The sequence below is a fragment of the Equus przewalskii genome, chromosome 32 (assembly GCF_037783145.1).
Source record: "Equus przewalskii isolate Varuska chromosome 32, EquPr2, whole genome shotgun sequence".
NCBI classification, from domain to species: domain Eukaryota; kingdom Metazoa; phylum Chordata; class Mammalia; order Perissodactyla; family Equidae; genus Equus; species Equus przewalskii.
Window position 1 is genome coordinate 14,344,529 of NC_091862.1, and position 20,104 is coordinate 14,364,632.

The following is a 20,104-nucleotide window of genomic DNA, read 5'->3' on the forward strand; positions in this document are numbered from 1 at the left end:
GGAAAAAATCCAGGCATTAAGATTTACTTAAAAGTCACATCTCTAATCCTCAAAAGCAGACCAATTCTTTGTTTCCTACACTTACTTGGGGTTAAAAAGAAAGCTTCAGTAGTTGATGATCTCTTTTTATTTACATAAGGCTTGTAAAAATATTATTAAAAAGTATATCTCACCTCAAGAAAAGGAGAGAATTGTTACTAATAAGTATGAAATGCTTAAATAGAAATCTTGGGCATATATATGTATATATATATATATATATTACTAATTTAGTTCCAATATAGTTAAAGTATATAGCTCTAATGGTAATTCTTTAAAAAGCCTCCTCTTCTAAGGTAAATCTTTGCCATATTGTTCTTACAGTATCTCCCCTTAATTTCGGATAAGTACGGGAGTCTGATATCCAAGAACTCAATGAAAACCAATATTTCAGATATTACGATAATCCACTGTATCATATGATAAATTAAGTTGTACCCAAGAGGAATACAAGAAAAAGTTGGTTTTCAAATGAATACCATTATCTCGCTTCTGTTACAGTTAATCAAAAACTCTATGTAAATTGCAATTCTTTCTCAACAACTTTCTCTTATTCTTTTCCTCCAGTTTATTTAGTGCATTCAAGTGGTAATTCCAAAACCTGGGTTTGGAATTTGGGCTGAAGAATGGGGTGAGAGACAGAGCAGAGTTTTCTGTCTGTTTTGGCGTCAAGTTATGTAGGCTTTCCGAATATAGCAATAATGTACTTTCCATTTGGTCTAAGTTAATTTAATAGATGTCTGTACTGGGTTTGGGACTCATGACTGTACTAAAGACAAATTATGGTTTGCTTTCCTTTCATATATATCTGTTTTTTTGAGGTGGGTTGGGTGTGAATATTTTCACTTGACTTAAAAAATAAACTGTTAACTGAACTAAATACTCTTTTTCCTTAGCCAGTACATTCCTCCCAGGTAGAAGAACCTTCTAGAGAAAGCAAACTATTATCAAAAGGGTGCTTGTGATTATTTTAAGTTTGGTATTAAGCTGTGAGAATATCATTCACACTTTTCCATTATTGGGAAGTAGGATTTCCTTTTAATTATCTTGGCTGAAAATACCTAATTGTCCAATTCTTTATTGTTTGGGCATTTTCCTATAATTCATGTAACCTATTTCCTGAGCTAATTGACTCGTTATATCACAGTTCACCTCACGGTTATTAGCCCCCTGTAAGGTCTCCGAGAAGCTTCTGTCACATCAGTTACACATGTACTGGCATCTCTAAGAGTGGATTACTTTTTCCATCTTTCAGTATCCTCTTTACATACGTTGTTTGAGGATTTATTCCCCCATATCCTAACCATAATTTGCGATTTATTTAATTAAAGACTTTATTCCTGTGGACTCGTTAAGGAACGCATCACTCTATTGAAATCCAGCATTTTCTGCCTGATATTCTATACCACGTGTCAAACATATGGCTTTTATTGAATTAAATTGCCCTGAGAATAAAACCTTCTGCAGGTTTCCACGAGGGAGTCGGAGCAAAGTGTCTTTCCCTTTCTCCTCAGAATAGTTGTGGAGAGGCTCTGTGAACAGCAGCGTCAGCAGGTGAGTAGCTAGTTGAACAAACCATCATAGGACCAGAGTCTCATGGCAGGATGCAATCTTTAATGGACTCTAGCCTGATTCACTTTCCTTCATAACCTTCCAGGCCTACAGCCTTCTTTATGTCAAAAGAATTATTCTATTTCTACTTTCAGAAATGAGAACAATTATGGCAACTAACATCATTGTGTGCCTTCTATGTGTTAGCACTCACCTAAGCATTTTACAGGGTACAAACTTGTTTGACCCATTTAACCCCCTCCTGCCTTCCCAACACCCTCCCCTGCAAAATCGGTGTTTTTGGGACTCTCGTTTTACAAATGTTTATCTTGGAACTCACAGAGGCTGGGTAACTTAAGCCCAGGTGTATCTGACCCCTGAGACTGTGTCCTTAGGTTTGGATGTGCAATACTTTCTCACCAGCTCCACTCGCTTTGGGTACACATGATGTTTGCATCTTAATCCTTTTCTTTTCTGTCTTCCTATCTACAAAACCCTTCTATCTCGAAGGGTTTACTTGGACAGTAAACATCACTGTAAATTTAAGTCAAAGTGTCATGTCTTTGAAGAACTCATATTTTCATTCTTATCCCTAACTGAAGTAAAATAATACATCTTGCAGAATAAATTTTGGAGTTGGTGAGAAGATATTTTGAGAACAGGAGCCTTTCTTAAGGCCTCTGAAACCATACCCCCAGATGTCCATCTCTTTATCTATGACTAAGACTGACCTTTATAAGGAAGATTGGTTTCTTTGCTCTCCACTCCTGGAGCTATGACTGCCACCTCAGATGAAAAAAGAAGAAGAACTAAAGCTACATATGACGTAGAAGTGAGTCACAGGAAGAAAACGGTAATGTATCTATTCCCGGATGACAATTATATTTAGGATAATCTACCTCTCATCAAATACGGGTTGTAGACAGAGTAATTATTTTTATTGCTTTTTCAACATACTTCAGACGTTTTTTGTGATAGCTTTTTAATAAGATTATAAGAGAAATAGATATGTCAGACAGATAAAATGACATTTTAAATGTGATTTAGCATCATGCAACTGGCTTCAATTTGGTGATTCACTTTTTCATATTTGCACATAAGCACTGTGTCAATTTAGGAGAAGTAATGTTTATTTTCCGTTTTTTTCTCTAGTTTTCATTTTATACCAAGTTTAGCTTATATTTTAAGAGCTTTACCAATTGTTCTTTAAATTCACTCAAAATGCGTTTAGTATAATCTTTTGCTGTGTGACACTATTGATTTAATATCTTTCATAGGACAAGACACTATTGGGTGGAAATAATTGATGATGTTGAAATATTGAGCATATTATTAAAACTGACAGATGTATTGAGGCAGATCAAATGACACAAGCATGAATGAGATCTGTGTATATTGTTATGAGATAATATAACTTTAAATAATTCAGACCTTAGTTACCATCAAAGTTAAAAGAGGAATAAAATTATTTTAAAATCCTATAATACTCTTAATTAGCCTAATTTTTCTCTTATGATTATAATGTAACATCAAAATATGTTAATTAAATCATTTTATTTATTTTTAGTGTGCTCACTAAGACTACATAATTAATAACAAAAATCAGAATTGAAAAATAACAAATAGGTAGATAGACCAAATATCATCTGTAGGCATTATGCAAAACAGATGGGAACACTAAAAATCTGCCAATATATTTCTTTCTTTCTTTCTGAACTTTGAGTACGCATTTATTTTTAAAGTATACATTTCTAATTATTAGAAGCCAATAAATATTTGTTTAAAATGTTCTTATAATATTAAAATGAGTTTAAAAGATAAAGACCATGAAAGGTCTTCTTTTACTTATAAGCATTAGAGAGTACTAGTTAGATGATTATCAGAGTGGTTATCAACTTGCTGCAAATTAACCCTTACAACATATTTGGCTTCAAAATACAGAGGCCTGTGGGAAAAGTAGCAGAATGGAGTTAGAAAAATGCAGTCCCAGTGAAATTACACATCCATCATTCATTCATTGAAGTATGTACATTATACAGGGCAACAGATTCTGTTAGGCAAAGGGGATTCATCTGTGAGAAAGGCAGGTACCCGCCTTGCTCTCCAGCACCAAGTCTAGTGGGGAAAACAGAGAACTTACTTAGTTTATTCACAGGTTTATAATTGGCTTGTAGAGATGACCTATACCATTAATAAATATTTCTAGATGAATAATAGAGTTCATTAGCATTGCAAATACTTCCAGAAGTATTAAGCTCCAAAAATGGCTTCCTTGGGCCTCTGTATTTTGCCATGTCCTGTCCAAAATACTCCTTCCTTTCTGTCCATATCATTGGTCACCACTTCTTTTCATCACTTAGAACATAAAAATTTAAAATTTACCTTATCAAATCAATCAATCAACAGGTGCATTTGTTTACCACCAATCCTGTGTATAATGCTATACACATACTCTCCATGTAAACAAAGGAAAAGAGCAAAGAAACCAGTAAGAAATCATTAAACAACAATCAGATGTTTAGATACCTCAATGACTCTCATTTGTTTGCATATTGGATTTTTTTTTTCTCTTGGCAAGGGGATTGGCTGCCTTATACATTTTCTATCCATAAATCTTCAGATTCTGGTCACTGGAAAAGTGTTATACAGCAAAGACTTCGATAAAAAGATAAAAAGCAGGACAGATTTTCATTTTTCAATTAGTAGGACGAATGAGCTATTGTTCTTAGAACCACTTTCACTCTTTTCTGTACAATCTATTTAACATCAGAAGGAATACAGCTAATATCTGAGGTCTTATTATTACATGATGATATTCTTTCTGCATGCAGAGAAAATAGCTTTCTAACTGTGTTCATAAAATAGACCTGATCTCTTCTGGATCTTTAAGAGATGGTGCTTCAGAGGTGACATGGAGTCTGGCATGCCATGAGCAGCTCTATAATGTCAAATGCCATTGATTGGATTTGTGCAGCCCAGATGTCAGAGGCCACTTGACAATTGAATGTAATATTGTTGAAACTCATGACAAAGAAGGAAGGACAAAAAAGGATTAATTGTCAATTAGGATTTGGAGAAAACATTTGTTTATGGTTACTCACATTTTTAGAGGTTATTTAGCTACATTTAAAAAGTCTGGAAACATTAAGCCATCTTTATTTCTTTTCAAAAATGATCAAAATAGGAAATTATGACTATAAGGAATATAACTTTAATTTAATATTTCTACATGCATGTGTACTGTAATAATAAAATTCTGATTTTCATTAGGAGAATATAAAGGACACAGATTGCTATTAGCCATCAGCGCATCCCTTTTGTGTATTAAATGATGACTCACATGCATTCAGCACTGGTCAGAGCATTATTCATATAATGGCTACTTTTCAAAGCTTCTAAAATTCAGAGCAAGGTAGAAAAGTTGGATAGGTTTCAGGGGGGAACTAGACATCCACATTGTTAGAATATTAAGGCCTAAAACCCAAGAGAGGAGATTAAGGAACTAAAATTAGTTGATCTGGGGAAAAAATTCAAATATGTGATATCTTTTCTAAGAACAGAACAGAAAAAGAAAAAAAGAAAAAAACCGCTAGCCAAAAGATAAGGACTTTTGAGTACATATCAGGAAAAAACTTTCTTACAATTAGTTCAATTAGAGAGTTAAATGTTATACTTCTTTGGAGATATTTTAGAGTAGGATAGAATCATGTTCATTCGTTCATTCATTCATTCATTTGTTCAACAAATATTTATTGAAAAGCAACTAATGTACAAGATAGACAAGATGTGTGGTCTCATATCTGACATGCTAGTAGGGAAAATAGACAGGAAATGAATGAAGTAATAAGATAAGAATTTCAGATACTAAGAAGTGCCATGAAGAAAACCAGATAAGGTGATGGGAAAGGCTGTGGTCAGGTTGGGAGTTTATACCACAAATTGGTGAGTTAGGGAAGTTTCTTTTGAGGTGGCAACATCGGTGCTGAAACTTGAGTGACGAGAAGGAAACAGCCATGAGAAGTTTAGGAGAGAAGCATCTTAGGCAGGGTACTTAGCAAGTGCAGAGACCCTAAATTGAGCCTGATCTCACGATACTCCAGGAAGACAAGAAGGCGAGAGTGGCCAGAGAATAGGTAAGGATGGGGAGAGCAGTGGGGGATGAGAGGGTGGAGGCTGAGTGTCCGCAAGCCTTGTAGGCTACAGTTAGGAGTTTGGATTTTATTCCAAGTCCAGTGGGAAGCTACTGGGGGGTTGTAAATGAGACAAGAACTGGGATAGATAGGTTTTTCAGTCTGCTTCACCCCTATGATTTGACAATAGTAACAAAAATGCCTTTTTTTTGCTTTTTTCTTGGTGAGGAGGATTGGCCCTCAGCTAACATCTGTCACCAATATTTCCCCTTTCTTTTTCTCCCCAAAGCCCCAGTACATAGTTGTGTATCCTAGTTGTAAGTCCTTTTAGTTCTTCTATGTGGGATGCTGCCACGGCATGGCTTGATAAGCGGTGTGTGTAGCTCCACGCCCGGGATCAGAACTGGTGAACCCCAGGCCCCTGAAGCGGAGTGTGAGAACTTAATCACTCAGCCACGGGGCCAGTCCCCACAAAATGCATTTTTTTTTTTTTTTTTTAAACAGACTAGACTTTTTTTTTTTTTTTTTTTAAAGATTTTATTTTTTCCTTTTTCTCCCCAAAGCCCCCCGGTACATAGTTGTGTATTCTTCGTTGTGGGTTCCTCTAGTTGTGGCATGTGGGACGCTGCCTCAGCGTGGTCTGATGAGCAGTGCCATGTCCGCGCCCAGGATTCGAACCGACGAAACACTGGGCCGCCTGCAGCGGAGCGCGCGAACTTAACCACTCGGCCACGGGGCCAGCCCCCAAAATGCATTTTTTTAAAAAGTGTTTTCTTCCATAGAAAAAGACTTACTCTTAATTTGGGCATATAAACACTTAGTTTTCCAACGAAATTCGATAGCCGAAAACAACGTGAGTCTAAGTCTACTGAAGAAAGTCTGTGTCTGAGGAACCCACAGGAACCTGGCTATCTTAGGAGCCTATGTACATCTCTCTCTGCTTAAATACCATTCTAAGACAACATTCTCCATCTATTTTCCATTGCTTTAAAATAAGAAAAAATATTATTTTGGTATCAAAATAGTAAACCTTAAATTAATTATAATTACTGGATTTGTTCTATTTTAAGTGTAAATTTATTTACTAGCTTAATGTTATAGAATCCATATATACTTTCTGTACAAGGAAGTATAGAAGGGAAATAATCATTTAATATTTAGTAAGATAGAGAAGAAGGAGGTTAGGAAATATGTGTTACTACCTCACTTGCACTCTGCCTAGACCTTAAAATCACAAGAAAAAGTGACTCTCTTGATGTCTCAGAGGGAGTATGGACTAGAACCTTAGTATCCTGAATTCCCGATTACCTTTCTACAACTTTCTGGAGCAAGTCAACCCTGGCGCCTGAATTAAAGTTTTCTACACAACCCAGTGCTGGAAGCTCCATGATAACTTTGGCTTTGGTCCCATGGGCCTCTTACTGTCAAAATGAATTTCTTTTAAAGGAACATTGTAGGAAATAGATTTGTGTTTCTACTCTACCTCCACCTATATTTCCCTCAATGACACTTATTTCAAGGCCTCCTTTTGGTGTTTAAAGATATTTTGTTAAGGGACCGACTAAGGACATGACCATATTTATACCATTCTTTTAAGTTATCATACTAAGAAGTACAGGAAAGTTGGGGACAATTAATAGAATCCTGGTATGATAAACTCTATCTTTGTCACTATTCTTTAAGCTTTGTCATATTTACCATTTCCCCCCACTGCTTACAATACTGATTTACACATTCTGGATGTACAGCGTATTTTGTTGAGAGAATGAATCTGTACTGACAACATTTAGTATTCTTTATGAAAGCCTTATTTATGAAAACACATAGTAGATGTTCAGCACATTTGGCCGAGAAATTGCATCTGTGTTGATAGTGTTTTAGTATTCTTTTCGAAATTCTTATGTACAAAAATAGCAGAGAAGGGGCCAGCCCTGTGGCGAAGTGGTTAAGTTCACGAGCTCTTCTTCGGCAGCCCAGGGTTTCATCGGTTGGAATCCTGGGCGAAGACACAGCATCGCTTGTCAGGCCATGCTGAGGCGGCATCCCACATGCCACAACTAGAAGGACTCACAACTGAAAATACACAACTATGTCCAGGGGGGGGTTGGGGAGAAAAAGGAAAAATAAAATCTTTAAAAAAAATAGCAGAGAAAATGACTTTTCCCAGAAGAATGACAGTGAAACATGTATTCTATTCCAATGTCAAGAGGTACTGACACTCTTTCTATCTCTGATTTAAAATGAGCATTTATATTTTACTTTGGCTACTACTAAAGAGGATTTGAAGTAGCTTAATAAAATAATTCAATGAAGCAAATCAACGAAATGTGTTGGCGTGTTCTATGTGCCTGGCACCAAAATGGATGTGGTGTGTTCTCTGCACTCAAGAAGCTCACTGCCTCGTGGAGCCTAGTGATTAACTATAATACATGCAGTCAGGACTCCAGTGGTGATCTGATCAAAGTGCTCTAATGCAATAAGAAAGCACAAATGCAATAAGACCACAAAATCGTTGCAATTCTGATAAAAGAACAAGAGTCCTGCATTGGGTGGAGGCAGATATAAAAAGAAAACCCGGCCTGAGAAAAGAACTACTATAATTGAGCTCTCATCTAATAAGGGAAATCATAATACTTTCTCAAGAGAATTATCTTATTATTATGGTACTAACTTTATCATGATTGTATTTACATAAGTGCAGTGAAAAGCAAAATTGGCATACTTCTTGTACTTATATAAATATATAGAATTTTTTAACACTGTAATTTTCTGACATGAATACTTGACAATAGCTGATAATGCAACTCTATAGTATACGCCCATTCCTGTAGAAAATAAAGAGGTGTCATCAGGCTGAGAGGATTTTTGGTTACCTGATTTGATATGAGAGTCTAACTTAGATGTTATAGACAAATTAAAAGCATATTCCATATCCCAGCTGGACAGACCACTGCTATTCACTTTGGTCACACACCAGCGGCTTCCACCTCCGGCTGCAGCAAATACTATTTATTCTAACTTCTTGTAAATGCCCAGCAGTCATTTTGCTGTCAGCATCAGCATTTCCTTCTTCTGAGGCTGGCTTCTCAAATTCCCCTCCAAATTCTCCTCCAGTTTAGAAGGCAGGCCATTAAAAGCAGAATTTAGGTTCCTTGCATGTAAAGTGTTTTTTTTGTTTTTGTACTTTAAAAATTTTAGTATGTATACTAATCATTTGGGATCCTGTTAAAATGCAGATTCTCACTTGTTAGGTCAGAGGGAGATTCCAAAATTCTGCAGTTCTAACGAGCTCCCAGGTGATGCTTATGTTGCTTGTTTACGGCCCACAATTAGTAGCTAAGCTATTTGGAGTCCGCGGTACAGGGGAATAATACCTTCCTGTGCTTTGTCAGTTAGTGAGACATCTTCCCTGGAAACTTTTAAGCTGAGGGCCACTTCTTTGGTTTTTTTAAAAGTAATTTTATTGGGATTATAATGGTTTATATCACTGTGTAATTTCTGGTATTTATTATTATTTATCAATTCCTGAATATGCTTCATTGTACTCACCCTCAGTAGTCTAATTTTTATCCATCACTGAACATATATGCCCCTTTGCCCCTTTCACCCAGCCCCTGGCCCCCTTCCACTCTGGTAATTTGTTCTCTTTATCCATGTATTTGTTGTCTTCCAAATGTGAGTGAAATCATGCAGTATTTGTCTTTCCTTGCACCTAAGTTTTTGACAGCTCTAGACAGAATGAGTGTCAGGGTTTAAGAGATTTGGGGTCTGATCAAGGAAAAAGATATGCCCACACAACAAGCTTTATTGGGCGGTGCTTGAATAAAGTTGCATGAGAGAGGAAAGTCCCTCATAGCAGGAGGCCACTATTCAGAAGGGAGGAGGGCAAAGGGACTCCTGGGGCAGAGGGGAGCAAGGAAGGGACTTATGCATCTAAATAGTGTCGCTCTGCAGCGTGGCGGGGAGTCTCTGGGTCAGAAGGCCATAACACCTTGGGGTCTTACAACCACAAGCCTGAATCTTATCAAAGGCCAGCAGATGCTGGGTTAGGTTTTACAGGGTATACAAAATAGGAAGACTCTAAATGGCTCAAAATCTGCTTTTTTGTACTATTTTAAAAATAAGTGGATGTGTTAAACTTTGAATTTGGTGCTCATGAGCTTTTGAACTGACAGATCTCAGTCTGCAGTGAAAAAATACACCACCTAGGGGCCAATACACAAAGGCCGTCTTTGGCTCATTTGTATAACAGTGAATAATTATTCTGTTTTATTGCAAAGAAGTGACCCCAGTGAACTTTCCATTGCTTAAGAAGTAGCAGTAACTAAAATATCTTCGATAACTTTCATAAATGTCTGTTGAAATACCTTTCCTATTTCCTGTCTTCATTGGATACATGGTGATTCACCTCGGGATAATAACATAATATACTGAAGCTTATATTGAATTACTACTCAGTCATGTTTTCTCTAGCCTAAATGATTCAAATTTTTTGCAGGCCAATTTCTATTTTATTTTTACTGTATCTTTTGACTCTGATAAGCTTGAATAAAAGTACTGCAAGTTTCTTAAATCCTGATAAAGTCAATGATTTCTTTTATATTCATCTGTGTGCTCAAATAGAGTTCAACTATTTTTTTCTCTCATATATTTTTCCTTTCACATCATATAATGATTCTAACCAAATGGATATTTTATGGTTCATAAACGTTGCCAAAGAAATTTGGATTAGAAAAATAATCATATATAAACCATTAGGTTTACATGTTCATTTACAAGTATAATTATTATATAATTGAACTCCAAAAACAGGAAAGGAATTTCAAGCTATTTCCATTAAACCTAGTGTTCACGTATTTTTCCTATAACATTTCCAAAGTTTGAAAATGGAATGTACTAAAATAAAAAACAAATATAAACTTTGTACGTAATTGCACAGCGTCAAATTAATCAAAAGAACAATGCATGCAGCATAATCTTTTTAAAAATTTTTTATTACAGTAACATTGGATTATAATATTATATAGCTTTCAGATATACATCGTAGTATATTTCGAATTCTGCGTAAATTACATCATGTTCACCACCCAAAAACTAATTATAGTCCATCACCACACATGTGTGCCCAATACCGCTTTTTGCCTTTCCCCCTCCCCCCTTCCCCTCTGGTAACCACCAATCCAATCTCTGTTGCTATATGTTTGTTTGTCGTTGTTTTAATCTTCTACTTATGAGTGAGATTATATGGTATTTGACTTTCTCCCTCTGACTTATTTCACTTAGTATAATACCCTCAAGGTCCACCCATGTTGTCAGAAATGGTCGGATTTCATCATTTCTTATTGCTGAGTTAGTATTCCATTATGTATAAATACCACATCTTCTTTATCCATTCATCCCTTGATGGGCACCTAGGTTGCTTCCAAGTCTTGGCTATTGTGTATAATGCTGCAATGAACATAGGGGTGCATATATCTTCAGGCATTTGTGTTTTCCAGTTCTTTGGATAAATACCCAGCAGTAGAATAGCTGGATCATATGGTAGAGCTATTCTTAATTTTCTGAGGATACCCCATACTGCTTTCCATAGCGGCTGCACCAGTTTGCATTCCTACCAGCTGTGTGCAAGTGTTCCCTACTCTCCACATCCTCTCCAACACTGTTGATTCCTGTCTTGTTAATTATAGCCATTCTGACAGGAGTGAAGTGATACCTCATTGTAGTTTTGATTTGCATTTCCCTGATAGCTAATGATGTTGAACATCTTTTCATGTGCCTGTTGGTCTCTTCTTTGGAGAAAAATCCATTCAGATCTTTTGCCCATTTTTTAATTGGGTTGTTGGTTTTTTTGTTGAGATGTATGAGTTCTTTGTATATTTTGGATATTAACCCCTTATCTGATAAATGGTTTGCAAACATCTTCTGCCAATTTGTAGGTTGTCTTTTCATTTTGTTGATGATTTCCTTTGCTATGCAGAAGATTTTTAGTTTGATGTAGTCCTATTTGTTCACTTTTTCTTTTGTTTCCCTTGCCCAGTCAGACATAGTACTTGAAAATATGCTGCTAAGACCAATGTCAAAGAGTGTACTACCTATGTTTTCTTCTAGAAGTCTCATGGTTTCGGGTCTTACATTCAAGTCTTTAAAGCATTTTGCGTTGATTTTTGTGCATGGTGTAAGGTAAGGGTCTCCTTTCATTCTTTTTCATGTGGCTGTCCAGTTTTCCCAACACCATTTATTGAACAGACTCTCCTTTCTCCATTGTATGCTCTTGGCTCCCTTGTCGAATATTTGCTGTCCATAAATGTGTGAGGTTATTTCTGGGCTCTTGATTCTGTTCCATTGATCTGTATGTCTGTTTTTGTGCCAGTGCCATGCTGTTTTGGTTACTATAGCTTTGTACTATATTTTAAAAATCAGGGAGTGTGATACCTCCAGCCTTGTTCTTTTTCCTCAGGATACCTTTGGCTTTTCGGGGTCTTTTGTTGTTCCATATAAATTTTAGGATTCTTTGTTCTATTTCTGTGAAAAATGTTGTTGGAACTTTGATAGGGATTGCATTGAATCTATATATTGCTTTAGGAGGTATGGACATTTTAACTATGTTAATTCTTCTAATCCAAGAGCACGGAATATCTTTCCATTTCTTTGTGTCTTCGATTTCTTTCAACAATGTTTCATAGTTTTCAATGTACAGATCTTTCACCTCTATGGTTAAATTTATTCCTAGGTATTTTATTCTTTTTGTTGCAATTGAAAGTGGGATTGTATTCTTAATTTCTCTTTCCGCTACTTCGTTGGTAGTGTATAGAAATGCAATCGATTTTTGTATGTTGATTTTGTAACCTGTGACTTGACTGTATTTATTTATTATTTCTAAAAGTTTTTTTCTGGATTCTTTGGGGTTTTCTATCTATAAAATCATGTCATCTGGCTTAGAAACAATCAACAGCTACAGCAAAGTTGCAGGGTATAAAATCAACATACATAAATCAGTAGCATTTCTATACACTAACAATGAACCAACAGAAAAAGAACTCAAGAACTCAATCCCATTCACAATCGCAACGAAAAGAATAAAATACCTTGGGATAAATTTAACCAAGGAAGTGAAAGATTTATATAATGAAAACTACAAGACTTTCTTGAAAGAAATTGACGATGACATAAAGAGATGGAAAGACATTCCATGCACATGGATTGGAAGAATAAACATAGTTAAAATGTCCATACTACCTAAAGCAATCTACAGATTCAACGCTATCCCAATCAGAATCCCAAGGACGTTCTTTACAGAAATTGAACAAAGAATCCTAAAATTCATATGGGGCAGCAAAAGACCGCGAATTGCTAAAGCAATCCTGAGTAAGAAAAACAAAGCCGGAGGCATCACAATCCCCGATTTCAAAACATACTACAAAGCTACAGTGATCAAAACAGCATGGTACTTGTACAAAAACAGGTGCACAGATCAATGGAACAGAATTGAAAGCCCAGAGATAAAACCACACATCTATGGACAGCTAATCTTTGACAAAGGAGCTGAGGGCCTACAATGGAGAAAAGAAAGTCTCTTCAACAAATGGTGCTGGGAAAACTGGACAGCCACATGTAAAAGAATGAAAATCGACCATTCTTTTTCACCATTCACAAAAATAAACCCAAAATGGATCAAAGACTTAAAGATTAGGCCTGAAACAATAAGTCTTCTAGAAAAGAATATAGGTAGTACACTCTTTGACATCAGTTTCAAAAGAATCTTTTTGGACACTATAACTCCTCAGATGAGGGAAACAATAGAAAGAATAAACAAACGGGACTTCATCAGACTAAAGAGTTTCTTCAAAGCAAGGGAAAACAGGATTGAAACAAAAAAACAGCCCACTAATTGGGAAAAAATATTTACAAGCTACTTATCCTACAAAGGATTAATATCCATAATATACAAAGAACTCACACAGCTTAACAACAAAAAAACAAACAACTCGATCAAAAAATGGGCAGAGGACATGAACAGACATTTCTCCAAAGACAATATAAGTATGGCCATACACACATGAAAAGATGTTCATCATCGCTAATCATCAGGGAAATGCAAATCAAAACTACACTAAGATATCACCTTACACCCGTTAGATTGGCAAAAATATCCAAAACCAAAAGTGACAAATGTTGGAGAGATTGTGGAGAAAAAGGAAACCTCATACACTGTTGGTGGGAATGCAAACTAGTGCAGCCACTATGGAAAACAGTATGGAGGTTTCTCAAAAAGTTAAAAATAGAAATACCCTATGACCCAGCTATCCCACTACTGGGTATCTATCCTAAGAACCTGAAATTAGCAATCCCAAGAATCCCATGCACCCCTATGTTCATCGCAGCATTATTTACAATAGCCAAGACATGGAACCAACCTAAATGCCCAGAAACTGATGACTGGATAAAGAAGATATGGTATATATACAATGGAATACTACTCAGCCATAAAAAAGGACCAAATTGTTCCATTCGCATCAACATGGATGGACCTTGAGGGTATTATGTTAAGCGAAATAACCAGACAGAGAAAGACAAACTCTATATGACCCCACTTATAGGTGGAAGTTAACATATAGACATGGAGAACCAATCGGTGGTTACCAGGGAAAAGGGGGGGGGTGGGGGGAGGGCACAAAGGGTGAAGTGGTGTACCCACAACATTACTAACAATAATGTACAACTGAAATCTCACAAGGTTGTAATCTATCATAATCTTAATAAAAAAAATCATGTCATCTGGAAAGAGTGACAGTTTCACTTCTTCTTTTCCAATGTGGATCTCTTTTATTTCCTTTTCTTGCCTGATTACTCTGCGTAGAACTTCCAGTACTATGTTAAGTAAGAGTGGTGACAGTGGGCATCCTTGTCTGGTTCCTGTTCTTAGAGGGATAGCTTTCAGTTTTTCTCCATTGAGAATGATATTTGCTGTGGGTTTGTCATGTATGGCCTTAATTTTGTTGAGGTATTTTCCTTCTATACCTATTTTATTTAGTGTTTTTATCATAAATGGATGCAGTAACTTGTCAAATGCATTCTCTGCATCTATTGAGATGATCGTGTGATTTTTATTCTTCATTTTGTCAATGTGGTGTATCACATTGATAGATTTGTGGATGTTGAACCATCCCTGCATCCCTGGAATAAAACCCACTTGATCATGATGTATGATCTTTTTAATGTATTGTTGTATTCGATTTGCTAGTATTTTGTTGAAAATATTTGCATTGATGTTCATCAGTGAGATTGGCCTGCAATTTTGTTTTTTTGTGTTGTCCTTGTCTGGTTTTGGTATCAGGATAACGCTGGCTTTGTAGAATGAGTTAGGAAGCCTCCCCTCCTCTTCAATTTTTTGGAAGAGTTTGAGAAGGATAGGTATTAAGTCTTCTGTGAATCTTTGGTAGAATTCACCAGGGAAGTCGTCTGGTCCTGGACTTTTATTTTTCAGGAGGTTTTTGATTGCTGTTTCGATCTCCTTACTGGTGATGGGTCTATTCAAATTCTGTACTTCTTCTTGATCCAGTTTTGGAAGGTTGTATGTTTCTAAGAATTTATCCACTTCTTCTAGATTATCCAATTTGTTGGCATATAGCTTTTCATAGTATTCTCTTATTATCTTTTGTATTTCTGAGGTGTCCATTATAGTTTCTCCTTTTTCATTTCTGATTTTATTTATTTGAACCATCTCTCTTTTTTTTCTTGGTGAGTTTAGCTAAGGATTTGTCAATTTTGTTTGTCTTTTCAACAAGCCAGCTCTTGGTTTCATTAACTTTTTCTATTCTTTTTTTAGTCTCTATTTCATTTATTTCTGCTCTGATTTTCATTATTTCCTTCCCTCTGCTGATTTTGGGCTTTGTTTATTCTTCTTTTTCCAGTTCCTTTAGATGCGCTGTTAGATTGTTTATTAGAGATTTTTCTTCTTTGTTGAGGTAGGCCTGAATTTCTATAAACTTCCCTCTTAGAACCGCTTTTGCTGTATCCCACAGATTTAGGCATGTCGTATTTTCATTTTCATTTGTCTCCATGAATTTTTTGATTTCTCCTTTGATTTCTTCATTGACCCAGTTGTTGTTCAGTAGCATTTTGTTTAATCTCCACATTTTTGTGGCTTTTCTGATTTTCTTCCTGTAGTTGATTTCTAGTTTCATACCTTTGTGATCATAAAAGACGCATGGTATTATTTCAATCTTCTTAAATTTATTGAGACTTGTTTTGTGGCCTAATATGTGAATGTTCCATGTGCATTTGAAAAGAACGTGTATTCTGTGGTTTTTGGACGGAATGTTCTCTATATATCTACTAAGTTTATCTGGTCAAATGTGTCATTTAAGGCCAGTCTTTCCTTATTGATTTTCTGTTTGGATGATCTATCCATTGGTATAAGTGGAGTGTAAATACCCTACTCTTATTGTGTTACTGTCTATTTCTCCTTTTATGTCTGTTAATAATTGCTTTATATATTTAGGTGCTCCTATGTTGAGTACATAGATATTTACAAGTGTTATATCTTCTTGTTGGATTGTTCCCTTAATCATTATGTAGTGCCCTTCTTTGTCTCATTATAGTTTTTGTTTTAAAGTCTATTTTGTCTGATATAAGTATTGTTACCCTCGCTTTCTTTCCTTTGCCATTTGCATGGAATATCTTTTTCCATCCTTTCACTTTCAGTTTGTGAGTGTCTTTAGGTCTCAAGTGTGTTTCTCGTATGCAGCATATATATGGGTCTTGTTATTTTATCCAATTGGCCACCCTATGGCATTTGATTGGAGCATTTAGTCCATTGACACTTAAAGTAGCTATTGATAAATATGTATTTATTGCCATTTTGTTACTTTTTTTCTGGGTGTTTTAATAGTTCTTCTCTGTTCCTTTCTTTTTCTCTTGCTCTCTTCCCTTGTGGTTTGATGGCTTTCTTGGGTAGTATGTTTGATTTCTTTCTTTTTACTTGTTTGCTTACTTATTATAGGTTTCTGATTTGTGATTACCATGAGTTTCCTATATAATATTCTATGTATATAGCAGTCTATATTGAGTTGATAGACTCTTTAGCTTGACCTCTTTCTAAAAGTTTTACTTTTTCACTCCCCTCATCCCCCGTTTTATGCTTTTGAAATCATATCTAATCTCTTGTTTTGTGTGTGTCTATCCATTACCCTGTTATCATTGAAATAGGTAATTTTAGTAGTTTTGTCTTTTCACCTGCATATTATCTTCATAGATAGTTGATCTGTTACCTTTATTATCTTTTTATCTTTACCAGAGATTTTATTGCCTGTTTTTGGTTTTATTGATAATTTTTTATCCCTATTTGTGGTCATTGCTTTTCCACTTAAATAAGTCCCTTCAGCATTTCTTGTAGAACTGGTTTCTTGGTGATAAACTCCTTTAATTTTTGCTTGTCTAGGAAGTTCTTTATCTCTCCTTCCATTCTGAATGATAACCTTGCTAGCTAGAATATTCTCGGCCTGTGAGTTTTTTACTTTCAGCACTTTAAATATGTCATGCCATTCTCTTCTAGCTTGTAGTGTTTTGGCTGAGAAGTATGCAGATAGCCTTATGGGATTTCCTTTGTATGTCACTTATTGCCTTTCTCTTGCTGCTTTTAAGATTCTTTCTTTATCTTTAATTTTGGACATTTGAATTATAATGTGCTTTGGTGTGGGCCTCTTTGGGTTTATCTTGTTTGAAGCTCTCTGTGCTTCCTGTACTTGGATGTCTATTTCCTTCCTTAGATTAGGAAAATTTTCATCTATCATTTCTTCAAATAGATTTTCTGTCCTTTTCTCTCTGTCTTCTCATTCTGGGACATCTGTGATATGAATGATAGTGTGCTTGATATTGTCCCAGAGTTCCCCTAGACTGTTCTCATTCTTTTTAATTCTTTTTGCTTTTATCTGTTCAGCTTGAGAGATTTCCTGTAGTCTTTCATCTAGCTTGCTGCTCCATTCTTCTGTAGCATCTACTCTGCTATTGAGTCCCTCTAGTGATTTTTTCATTTCCAGTATTGGATTCTTCATTTCTGACTGGTTCTTTTTAATATTTTCCAGTTCTTTGTTGATGATCTCACTGTGTCCACCCAGTCTTCTCCCAATATCTGTGAGCATCCTTATGATATTTTGTCAACAAAATAATCCATAACCAATCTGTAAATGAAAATTTGGGTGAGTTTATTCTGAGCTGAAATCTGAGGACCATGGCCCGGGGCCTTTCTTCCCAAAGGAAGAAAGGGCACCAAAGAAGTGAGGTATACAGAGTGGTTATATACCCCCATACAGGACGTTTCACATATGATTGAAATGTCCCTCCCACAATAGTCACAAGATTGCCCTGTCGGCACAGCACTTGATGGACACAGCAGGTAGTGGGTCTGCTATCTCAGAGGGCATAGCAGGAGGCAAGTCTATTGTCTCGAGCTGGGTGGTCACAGGTGAGTGCAGCAATCAGTTCCTAGCCTAAGAAAAGATGCTTAATCCTTAAGGGAATGCCAACCTTGGGAGGGGGAGGGAAGTTGCATCTTTATCTCAAGGGCCTTTGTTCTTGCCATAGGGAATATCTAAAGCAGATATACAATGCATGCTCAACAGCCACGGTCAGGCCGTGTTTTTGGAAAGACAAGGTCAGGCCGAATTAGGTTTATACCAAATGGCTTCCTCATATTCTCCAATATATGCTATTGCTTGCCATTTTTATTTGTCATTTTGTTTGAACCCTTTGTTGAGTAGTTCGCTTGTTTTTGTTTCATTTTAGTCCTTTTCCTGGGGTTTTGTCCTGTTCCCTTGCTTGGAAAGTGTTCCTTTGTCTCCTCATTATGCCTCTTTCCCTGTGCTTATTCCTATGTTTTAGGTGAGTCAGTTATGTCTCCTGATTGTGCAGAAGTGGGCTTATGTATGAGATGCCTTATGAGGCCCAGCAGTGTGCTTCCCTCTTGTTGCCAGTCCAAATGATCCAGGAGTGACTCCTTTGTGGGCTACTTGTGTCCTTCTGCTGTGGCAGGGTTGCTCTTACTCCAGCTACCCTGGGAGTCTAGTCTTTCCCTCCCTGGCCAGCTGTTTGTAAATCTGGTTTGGGGAGCCTCAGCACTGTTGGCTGCAAAGTCTAACAGCACATTCTTGTTTCAGTTTTCCTCTTAATTGGGTAGATACCCAGTGTAGCTGTTTGCTAGGCTCAGGGGCTTACAGTTGTTATAGGCCTCAGGCCTACAAGGCTGTTGTTAGTTCTCTTAGGATTGCAGCTGAGTGGAGCTAGCCCCAGGCAAGGAGCGCTCAACTTTTTCAGGCTTTGTAAGGAGGGGCTAATCTTTTTCATGGCTATTTGTGAAGCACAGGTCTTCTGATGCTGATAAGCCCCACCCTTCACAGGTTCACACACACTGTCAACACAGTCCTTGTCCATGCACACTTCCTGACCCTCTTGAGCGTACCCTGATGCCCCACTGCAGAGGCCTGGACCTCTCCACCAATGCCCTCCACAGTTTATCTGATCCTCACACAGGCCCTGCCCCCCAGAGGCGGACACACTTGCCTGCCTGTAGAGGATCAAGGCACCCAGTCAAAGCAGGTCGACAAGTAGCCTGAGGGCTTTCTGTTGGGTGGGCCTGAACCTAGGGTGGGCTGCCTGTCCTGGCTGAACTGGATTAAGTCTGCAATCTAGTGGGTGTGGCAGACCTCTGAGCTAACAGCCCGGGGGAAGAATTTCAATGGCGTCTGCCAGGGTCTGTGTCAGCATCCTGGACTAGGTGACAACAATGGCCACCACCAATGTCTCGGTCTCCAGAGAGGTCTCTCCTCTCACCAAGATTTACCCAGAGCCTAACAGGTGAGTCTCTTTTCACCAAAGGACTGTCAGCCTCCCTTATGGTGATTTTAGGTTGCTCTCTGAGACAGGTGAGTTTGTGCATGGGCCCTTTAGGACCCAGGTCTTTTTGACTTTCGTCCAATAGCTTTTTGGGGGGTATTCCCCACTGCAGTTAATAGCCATCAAAGCCAGATAGTAAGACCCTTGTCTCAGTTGTGCTGAATCTGAAGGATGTTTATAGCAGTATCAGGCCCTGGCTCAGGACCTCATTCCTCCAGGGAGGGCTGCGTATCTTAGGTGGCTCCTGCACAGCTGGCTGTGAAACCCCGCTGTTCGTGAAGATGGCTTTTTGTCTCTCCAGAAGGAATTTCTGCCTCTTCCACCTCAGTCAGGACTGTCCCTTGTGGCGGGAGTTCTTTTTATCCAGTTTTCAGTTTTCTATCCAGGGCAATTTTTCAAAAAATAGTTGTAACCTGGTTGTGTTCATGGGAGGAGGTGAATTCAGAGTCTGTCTACATCACCATCTTGATGAGATCTGAGTGCAGCATAATCTT